Here is an 11,717-nt window from a genome sequence, read left to right as displayed (position 1 = left end):
TACAGTCGTATTTTTTTAATCTCCATTGGATCATGTTATATTATAGGTGTGTTGGTTCAGTATTTTTTTCAGAATTTTTTAGTACTTTTGCACCGTTGAAACCCTTAATTAGTTCTGTGGCAAGCACTTGTAGAAAATCCTACTCCTATATATATATATATATATATATATATATATATATATATATATATATATCTTTACCTCCGGACCATTCCGGAACTCCTCGTGACGTCCGGGATCTCATCCGGGACTCCGAACAACTTTCGGTTAACCGCATACTAATATCTCTACAACTCTAGCGTCACCGAACCTTAAGTGTGTAGACCCTACGGGTTCGGGAAACACGTAGACATAATAGAGACAACTCTCCGGCCAATAACCAACTGTGGGATCTGGATACCCATGTTGTCTCCCACATGCTCCACGATGATCTCATCGGATGAACCACGATGTCGAGGATTCAATCAATCCCGTATACAATTCCCTTTGTCTACCGGTATAGTACTTGCCCGAGATTCGATCGTCGGTATCCCGATACCTTGTTCAATCTCGTTACCGGCAAGTCTCTTTACTCGTTCCGTAACGCATCATCCCGTGATCAACTCCTTGGTCACATTGTGCACATTATGATGATGTCCTACCGAGTGGGCCCAGAGATACCTCTCCATTTTACACGGAGTGACAAAATCCCAGTCTTGATTCGTGCCAACCCAACAGACACTTTCGGAGATACCCGTAGTGCACCTTTATAGCCTGTAGGGCATATTTCCAATAGAGGCAAGCAACCAGGCACCCAAAGTGGTCTATGAAACGAAGAACATCCATCTATTCACAAGTGGCGCGAATTATAGGGTGATGGAAGATAGTGCTGCTAGAATCTCATATTAGAGACGATCCAACGATCCCCTCTGATGCAAGTGTACTTCAATGGTAAATCTGCCATCATCAGACCAAATAATGCACGACGCACTACCTCCGCAAAGACACATCGCAACGTAGGATCACGGTTACCCGCAGCCATATGATGTCTCCATGTCTCGGCCACGCAAATTAGGGCATCGAAGAGACAATGAAGCAACTGCAGTGGACGTGATGTTTCTAAGCTCGAGCTCATGATAGTGAATTCCGAAACAAATTATTTTTCCAAAAAAGTTCTAAAATTTATTTCTAACAAACATTGACTAATGTTCTGGGTGCTTGTAAAATCACATCATGAAAGGACATCTGTGGAAGTCGTGGCAGAAAAATTGATGCTTCAAAAGTGTTATTTTCAAAAGCATCTTGCAATGCTGATTTTGTTATTTTTGGCACGCCTTCCACGGATGTCATTCCACAGTGAAATGTTACAAACATTCAAAACATCTGCTAAAGTTTACCATAAAAAACAGATATTTTTTTTTAACTTGCTTTCATTTTTTTTCAGAATTTACTGTTCACGCCGAGCTCATTTGAGCTCGGGAGCCACCAACCACTAGTTCTTTCGGACAAGACCAGACGTATCTTAAAAACAAGTTATCAATGAACACATCAGAGTACTAAGTATAGGACATAAACCTAACCAACTAAGTACTTTCCTCTCCACCGCAAAAAAAAACTAAGTACTTTCCTCTCCGTCCCCTTCCTCTCCTCCTCAACCACCATGTTCGTATGAGTGAGTGTGTGCGCGTGCGTGTTGTGAGGGTTTGCATTTATAATGTGTCTTAGAAAACAAGTAGATACAGGAAAGAGTTCACACTCAGCTTTTACAAAGTAAAACACAAATCGAGCTCTTTTTTTAGCTGGTTGTGTGCAGTTGAATACCTTTCGCTCCACCGTACAGCCAACAGATCTGCTAATAGGACGCAAACACATATACGTTTATTTGCTGCTGTTTGCCTTCGTTGAACTTGCGAATTGGATGGGATGGAGTATTTGGAGAGCGGGACGGGGTGGAGAATATATAGCGGCGGGGCTCGGGATCGGCCACTGGAGTTTGTGGAAATTGCAGGAATGGCCCTGTCACCCCGCCGTGAGCCCGTGATGACATGGACGTGTGTCGTGTGTCTTGCACGTGAGACCTACCAGTAGCATAGCAGTGTCAGTGCAGCAAAGCTCTTTGTAGTATCATTTCTGGTGAAAGCTAGATGAGTGTAGACAGCTCTCTGTTTCACGTGATACAGGCTACTTTTCTTTTTTTGAATTTACAGGCTACTTTTCTATTGGATGCGATTTTGCGTAGATCGTATTATCTTTTTTTTTTGGTTTTGCTAAACACCTGTTATCTAAAACCGTTTTGCATCTCGCCCCGAAGCCGAGAGACGGTAAGGCTGCAGTCGGCCGTGGACTCCATGGCGAATGTGAGCATTGTACGAGTGGGAGCTGGCGATGCCACGAGGTCGAAAGCGGGAGCGGGTTTGAAACTTGACATGGGGGGTAGAGGGATGGCCAAGGCAACGATGGCGGAGCTTGAAGGAAAAGATTGGGCGGGTCGGCTAGCTAAGCTATAGAAGATTACTCTTGAGCTGCAGTTCTACATCTCAAAACTGAGTGCATATCCTGCTAGGCTGGGCAGGCCGGGGCACTTGTTGGCCCTCACGTAGCTCCGTCCCTGCAAGGCGATGACATGCATTACTGTATGAGGGGGGGGTGGGGGGGGGAGTGGGTGCAGGGGCGGAGCATGCAAGGCCCCAGGCCTGGGCGTGAGTCCCAAACGCATTCTATACTATAAAAGTTTATTGTACACATCTGCTACAGTGTACAAAGACAGTCTGGTGGCGGAGGTTTGCGGTTAGGGCTGGGTCGGAGACGGCATGTGAAATAAGATGGACAATAGCACAACCCTGGTTGTTGGATGGAGATCTAGCGTCTCAAATATTTGACTTGTCAACATTTTTGTTAGGTATCTCACGAATAGGCGGTCCGTCTTTTTTATATATTTTTTCACATGTGAATTAATGTTTGTGATGAGAGATATTTTTCGTTTAGTGCAGCTTCTGTCCAATCCAGCACACGGGTGTGTGTCCGGTCACGGTTGCTATTGCATGCATGCATTTCTTGGTCCCCCGTCCCCTGTCCTAGAGCGGACCGGACTAGCTAGAGACGGCAACTACCTCGTCGCTGCCGCGGTGGCAGTGCAGGCCATGTGACCATGCATCCACGTGTCCGTGGCACCGTCGATGGTCCGGTACGCCAGGCACCGTCGATGGTCCGGTACGCCATTGGCATATGCTGTTTGTTCGTTGGTACGGCTAGCCAACTTAAAGGCGCTAGCTAGCTCCCACTCCCAAATCCACTGAACCGGGCAAGCAAGCAAGGCGACATGCAGCAAGAAAGAAGCTGGATCCACTGTCGTAGGTCGGTCTAAATCCATATAACGCATGCGTCTTGTGTGCCGTGCCAAGGATCTTGGTTCCCTTTCTTCCTAAACCTCCACGTTTTCCTCTCCTTTTCCGCCGCATACGTTGTCCACGGTTCAGCGGGCACGGCTTGAGCTTGGTTTGCATTTCCCATTTTGAGTCTATCCGATGGTCTGTGTGTGTGTCCATGACAAATCCGTCTAGATGGATGTGGAAAATAAGATGATTGTGATGCCGATACAGTTTAAAGATACCTCTAGATTGCCCTATGCCCTGTGATCTAGATTGTACTGATAGATCTTTTCTTCCTCGTGCTTTCCAGTTTGGAAGGAATAAAAGCCGGTGTTTCCCAAATGAAACATAATAGAATCCCTCATCCTGATGGACCGCATATTGAGTTTTATCAGACATTTTAGCCTCCAATTTGTCATGATCTTCATTATATTTTCCAAGAATTGTACTCACAATGGTAGATTTGATATTGCTAGATTTAGTTATGGCATTCTCACTCATGTTCCTCTATGTGTAGACGCTAGTAAAATTCAATATTAAATGTTCAATTTTTTTTCTTTTTTAACTTCTTATTAAAGATTTTTATAGAGGTAATCAATAATAGAGTTGTTGTGGAAGCTGATAAATGAGTTTTTCCTTTACAAAAAATGTTCTAACAATGTTAGATACATTCTAAACGGCATGGTCTTGTCGTCTGAAGTGTTGATGAGGTGCATAAGAACAAGAAATACGTTAATTTTCTTTAAAGTAAATTTTGAGCAGGTTTATGATAAGATTAATTCATCTTTCCTACAAATGTATGTTAAAAAGTTTTTCCTATTATATCCATATCCCGGGTTATGATAATTATGAACACGGTAAAATTAATGTAATGTTAAATTATCAAATTGTGAACTTTTCAAACTAGGAAAACATATTTATGAGGTGCTTATTTGTCGCACATTCTGCTTAATATTTCAGTTAGATGAGATAAATGCTAATTAATAAATCAAGTTTATTGCTAGATTTATTAAATAATTTAGTGCAAATCGACTAGCTGCAATATGCAAACAAAATCTTCATGTTTCAAGATAATACTAATCGTGTTATGCATCTCAAATTATTTATGTCTTTTTTTAGTATCTCTTACGTTTAAAATTTGATTTCCAGTATAATGAACTCTTGAATATTTGGTGAAGATAAAATACAATTCAAAATTATATAAAGGATTATAAAACTATGTTACGTATGTAGATGGCCAATTATCTTTTCAATATGTGGCCATTCTTTCGAGTTTGTTATTCAAGATAATAAAGAGACTGAATAAGTACTAATGAGAAGGTTGCAGGAAAATTACATAATCGGCTTGGTTGAAAAAAAGTTATATGAGGCGGATTAGTGTTGTTATAATCATGTCTTAGTAATGTCCTTTCTATATGATATCATGTTTAAACTTTCTAGAGGCCCTAGTAAAAATATTTATTTCTCTAGGAAAACACATACAATATCTTTGGCTCGAGAGATTATGTAAACATCGGATTAGGAAAATATAAAAACGATAACTAATGCAAAGTCGAGGATCGAGAGCACAATATTAATGTTAAATTGCATGTTCAATTCAAATAAATAGGGAAACATTGGAATACTACTAAAAAGGACGAAATCAAAGTCAAAACACATGAAAATGTATAACCAGGATATAATTATGTCATGAAAGACTTTGATCCGGTACTTTGTATGTAGCAAAGCTAAGAGGTAGTCCAAGTGTATTGTAAGTTTCTTACGTTATTCTTTTAAAATGAGATCAAAGGCATTTGCCTCCATTGTCCTTCCCCTCCATTCCTTTAAACCAAAGGCATGAACAGTGCTTCCAAAAGAAAACATGCTATTCCTCCACTTCTCCACTTTTCATATACGGCAATGCTACATCAACGGGCTTCTTTTACGGAGTTTCACGGATTGGTTGACATGGACCAGTAGAATTAAGGATTGGGGGGAGGAACGGCCCCACACCCCCTGAAAATCAGGGGGGCAGAGAGATTAGTTAGAAGGATGCCCTGTAAAGCGCCCATAATCGTCTGTGCGTCTAGCATTAAACCAAACAAACCCTTATGGTAGGAAAATGAGGGATCGAGAAAATATCATCTAGTTAATTGGCAACAAGAGTGTCAGCCTGAGGATTGTACTGGGCTTGGGTTAGTGGATTACATGTTGTGAACATGTATCTCCTTAGTAAATTGTTGTGGAAGATTGAGAATGACCATGAGATTTTGCATGAACTTATTAGAAATAAATATATTAGGAACTTCCCGTTTTCCTTGCGTAAGGAAAAATCTAGATAATCTCACTTATGGCAAGGTTTAGTGAAAGTAAAGGAAGTATTATTTAAATTTTGTCAAAAAATAGGCAATGTGAACAGAGCAAGGTATTCATTGGATTAATTTAACTTCTCGCATGAACAACTGCTACTTCCTGAGCTTGCGTTGTTTTTTCCTTTGAAGAGCAAAGGGTGATGCAGCAAAGTAGAGATAAGTATTTCCCTCAGTTAAGAACCAAGGTAACAATCCAGTAGGAGGCACAAGCAAGTCTCCAATATATGCACTTGCACAAACTAACAAACACTTGCACTCAACGCGAAAAAGGGATTGTCAATCCCTTCAAGGTCACTTTTGCAAGAGTGAGATCTAATAGAGATAGATATAAAAGATAAGTAAAAGGCAAATAAAGTAAATATAAATAAATTGCAGCAAGGTAACTTTAGGTTTTGGTTTTATAGATCTAAAAATATATGATGGAAAATAGACCCGGGCGCCATATGTTTCACTAGAGGCTTCTCTCTTGAATAAAGCATACGGTGGGTAAACAAATTACTGTTGAGCAATTGATAGAAAAGCGCAAAGTTATGACGATATCTAAGGAAATGATCATGAATATAGGCATCACGTCCGTGACAAGTAGACAGACTCCTGCTTACATCTACTACTATTACTCCACACATCGACCGACTCCTGCCTGCATCTAGAGTATTAAGTTCATAAGGACAAAGCAATGCCTTAAGTAAGATGACATGATGTAGAGGGATAAACTCAAGCAATATGATATAAACCCCATATTTTTATTCTTAATGGCAACAATACAATACGTGTCTCGCTGCCCCTAGTATCACTGGGAGAGGACACCGCAAGATTGAACACATCACAAAACACTTCTCCCATTGCAAGAAAACCCAATCTAGTTGGCCAAACCAAATCGATAGATCGGAGAGAATTACTAAGCTATCTCAATCATGCATAAAAGAGTTCAGAAAAGACTCAAATAATATTCATAGATAATCTGATCATAAATCCACAATTCATCGGATCTCAACAAACGCACTGCAAAAGAAGATTACATCGAATAGATCTCCAAGAACATTGTATTGAAGATCAAAGAGGAGAAGAAGCCATCTAGCTACTAGCTGTGGACCCTTAGGTCTTTGGTAAACTACTCACGCTTCATCGGAAGGGTGGGAAGGTTGATGTAGAGGCCCTCCGTGATCGAATCCCCCCTCCGGCGGAGTGCCGGAAAAGGCCCCAAGATGGGATCTCACGGAAACAAAAGCTTGTGACGGCGAAAAAGTATTTTTGGTGTGCCCTCTAGTGTAGGGGGGAATATATTTGAGGATTTATAGCGCAAAGATTAGGGCTGGAAGGGCTACAAGGGGCCAAGCCAGGGGGCGCGCCCCCACGGCTTGTGTCCGCCTCGTAGGTCTTCTGGTATCCTCTCCAAGTCTCGTGGGTTTCTTCTGGTCCAAGAAAAATCACCGTAAAGTTCTATTACATTTGGACTCCTTTTGATATTTCTTTTCTGTTAAAGTCAAAAACAAGAGAAAAACATAAACTGACACTTGGTACTATGTTAATAAGTTAGTCCACAAAATAATATAAAAGAACATATTAATGCATATAAAACGTCCAAAATAGATAATATAATAGCATGGAACAATAAAAAATTATAAATACGTTGGAGACGTATCAACGAAATTGCAGTGGTGTGGAGTTGTCCAATGAGCAAGGCACACATGTCTATCTTTTGACAAAACCTAGAGTTATTTCTATACTTTCCATGCATCTAGCCATTAAAACTGCAAATTCAATGGGAAATGTACAAGCATTTGGATGGTTGGGTCCCCATGAAAATTAATGTAATTGTTTCGCTATTTTCTAATGATGTATTCAGATTATATACAACTTGATTAAGAGGGGTTGGAGAGGTGTGATAATAAGGTCATGATTGGAATGACGTTTTTCCATTAAAATAACCACGCAACAAAATGGTTGATCTTTGACTACACACTTGGATCGTCGTTTCTAGGCAGTAAAGTTTACTCATGTTTCTCATATTACCGATGTAAAACAGTGTGAACGAATAGGAGCCATAAACTTTTTATTACTGGAAGATGATGTACATTATAAATCTTCAGAAGAGGCACAAACATTGGATGCGATGTTTGGGAGAGTGGGGAAGAAAGGATGACGGTTGTTGACGTTTACGCAAACCACATCCGGTTACAATATGTGGGTATTATCTGATCATTCCCTAATACTCCCCCTAATCTCCACATTGATTGTAGAATCGTCATCTTCATAAACATTCCTCCAAAAAACCGTGACAAAAATACGAGAAGATATACATAATATGACATGAAAAACTCCTTCCAAAGGATGTAATATGTTTGGGTACAATTATGTAAATCTAACACATACAATCTGTTGAGGTATGTTTATGTAGATCTAACGGATGTCATCCATTAGATTGCAAATCCAATGGTTGAAATAATTAGGACGATGTGGATCAGCATGGTGTCTCGAAAAAAACCGCATATTGTTATTTAATTAATATATAATATATGTATGTTTTGATTAGGAGGGGTTGGAAACATAGTGATAATAAGAGCTTTTGTTGTCAAGATCTTAAGATCACGATCAATTATTCTTTTAAGTGCGAATTAGTGAGACATGTTTAGGGCATGGTAAACTGCACTACAGGCATAATATGCATGCCTATTAAACAGGGAAGCCCTGGGGTTAAGCATATGTTTTCCCCTCGGTCCACAAAAGATGAAATCCATGTTTGACATAATTTATGTGTTATTAAGTAGTAATATACTTCAATCGGAGATGACATTCCTATTGACAGTGAGGTGCCACCGGTGACATCGTCAATCTTGAGACTCCATGGCGTCAATATCCAATAGGCGATGTGTAAGAGTGTGTGTGTGCGCGCGCGCGCAAACTGTAATCTCATCTGTCAAGCAACTAATATAAACCGGGTTGATTTCCCCCACAACTTCAAAGCTAGATGTTTTGTACTCCCTACATTCCCTTATACAAGGCTACTATGAAAAATACATTTTGCATCTATGTAAGGCCACTAACAGTAACCGAAGCAAAAACTAATGATGTTTTCACATAATAGCAACTTGTTTAATACTTGCATGCATGTAGTCATAATTTTTTTCGAAACGGAGGCAAAGGATTGCCTCGTCGATTAATTAAGAAGAAGAGAATTGCCCAGTTAATTTACGGAAAACCGGACGAAAACCAATACAAAAGTGACACTTCAGAAGCGACTCACTCTCACGACCACGTAGACGGTCCGCCAAATGCTCCCAACACACAACAACAACAATAACAACAACAACAACAACAACAACAACAACAACAACAACAACAACAACAACAACAACAACAACAACAACAACAACAACAACAACAACAACAACAACAACAACAACACACAACACACAACAACGCGTCTACAACTCAAAAGACCAAAGCTGTGTGGACAACACGAAGCACTGAGGACTACCATCATGAAATTGCAGCTGCCTTCCCTTTAGCATCATCAACCAAAGGGACCTCCAGCAGCTCACTTGACAGAGGCGAAACTTGTCCTTCAATTGAGGCCGCCGACATGTCCACCTTCGTATGCTCCACTGATAGACTCATGCATAACTCCCTAAGCTCGGGCATGATCTGCAGCACGGGAGCCACAAGCACGGCGATGGACTCGCCCTCAGTGGAAGACACCATAGGAGGAGAGGTAGGCACCGACGATGAGACTCCAACACGAGGGGAGAAAGAGCCATACAACTCCTCACCCCTGTCTTCCGTGGAGCAAACACCGGCCGCACAATGAGAATGTGACGTCAGAGTGGTCTGCAACAGAGCCGGCACAAGGGATAGTCTACTCAGAGCAACCTCCGCTCATTCCATAAAGCTCTAAACCCGCGCCACACAACCATGCAACAGTGCAGTCTGATCAGCCAGTGCGGACTGCAACATCATCTTGGACGGGGTTGCCGAGCCAGCAGCAGCAGAGACAACAGATGCCCAAGACCCACGGTGAATCACCTTGGAAGGGGGTGTGGATCTCACCGAACCCTCACATGAAGCAGGAGCAACACGATGCACGGCGGCGAGGCGGGACACATGCGGCACATCAAGGCATGATAGTGAGCTCAGTGGACGCCAGGGGTTGCGACATTCACGTGCACGATGACCATTCTCCAAACAACGGGAGCACCGCAACGGATCTCTGCAAACAGCAGCACGATGCCCATAAGCAAGGCATCTACAACATCTACCGTGGAGCCAAGCAGGGATGGGACAAGGAGGACGAGGAGCCATGTAGTCATAATGACTAGCTACTTTCTTCTCATTCCTTTCTTACATGCATGCGGTGTATTAATGATGAAAAAAAAGCTGGCTTGCAAAGAAGTCATTATATTTTACCATGATACCTGTAATCTAAGTTTGTGGCTTTGTATAAGAGAATGGGGGAGTACTCCCTTCGATCCGAATTAATTGACGCAACCTCTATACAAGAGGTTCTATAGAGGCTGCGTCAATTATTTGGATCGAAGGGCGTACCTTCAATCTTTTAAACCGTGTCATGCCTCAATCAAAACAGTATGACTCAAGACGCAGCGTGAAACATGTTCCACAAATATGGCAGCCCAATTATCTAAAAGAATTCACAAAACTATTTGAGGAGCAGATTAGGATTTTTTTATTAAAGTAAAAAAAAATTGAACTCCCAACAAAACGAAATCCTATAACATGTCCATACAAAATTAATACCCAGGAAATATATTGAAAGCCGAACCTTAAAGAACAGAAAATATAAACAGCAGTAACCATGAATATCTGTTAAAAATGGAAATTCGAGAAGAGTCATACATAATTTAGAAATGATAATGATTAAGAGATGGTGATTTTCACTAAGATTCAATTATGTGTGACTTTTCTTGATTTCCAATTTAAATTTGAATAGTTCCTACATTCCTCTAAAAGTTCTTGACTATTTACTCTTAGTTTTTATTTATGCATTTTATGATTTTGATGAACTTTTCTCTTACTTTATGACTATTTATTTGTTTATATTTTATTTTCACTTTTTCCTTACTCCTTTCATTTCTTTCCTATGAAGCTCCCATGTGTGCAAAACCCCAGCCATGCCATCTATTACAGCAACTCTAGCGGAGTCGCCATATGAAAAATAGAGCGCGCTCCAGACCGCCATGCTCAAACATGGAATCACCATATGCGGCCTCCATGTCTTTTTATTTTATCATGTTGCATCAACTTGCACACACTCAATGAGTGCTTACAATACCTCCCCTCGACCACTTCCTCAACAGCCGCCATATGTGCCCTTCAGCTCATAAAGGCACTCCTCCCCCTCCTCCTCGGTGATGAGGTCGGGCTTCTCCTCAGGACCGCCGCTGCTGCCGCCGCCTCGTCCAGGATCCACTCCTCCTTCGAGAGCGGCACCCAGTCCGGCTACGGGGTAAGAGGTATGCGACGGTGAGAGGGAAGTAGAGATTGTGTTTTGGGCTATTCGGCCATGGCTACGGAGAGGGAGGTGGATGTGGAGGCTGTAGGCGGTGGTGTTCAAACTAGAGCTTTGTGAGTTATTCGGCCACGACGATGATCTTCTTATAGCCACGGCGGCGCATGGGGCGAAAACCTGGGAGCCTGCGGGAAAATGTGGCCGGAAACTTGGCGTTAATGGGCGCAAACAGTCCATAAACCTCATAGTAGCCTTCCCCCTCAAAAAACAAAAAAAAACTCATAGTAGTCTTCAAACCGATCATGCGAAATCTAGTTGGACGTACATACTTGGGCTGAGTAGACAGGATAGAAAGATCCGCGTATACGTGATACCAAAAGGGGGTTCGTTCGACATCTCATACAGTTGAGCCCTCGCCATCGACAGCACATGATAAGATACGAACACGAGCTACACCGTTACTGCTATCCAATTCCGCCGCCCCCCGTCAGCATCAAGCACGCAGCGGATTTGCAAATACCAGCCGGCGGGCCTGCCGGTGTATCGATCTGTTCC

This window comes from Triticum dicoccoides, chromosome 2A, assembly GCF_002162155.2.
Source record: "Triticum dicoccoides isolate Atlit2015 ecotype Zavitan chromosome 2A, WEW_v2.0, whole genome shotgun sequence".
NCBI lineage: Eukaryota > Viridiplantae > Streptophyta > Magnoliopsida > Poales > Poaceae > Triticum > Triticum dicoccoides.
This window is presented reverse-complemented; position numbering follows the sequence as displayed.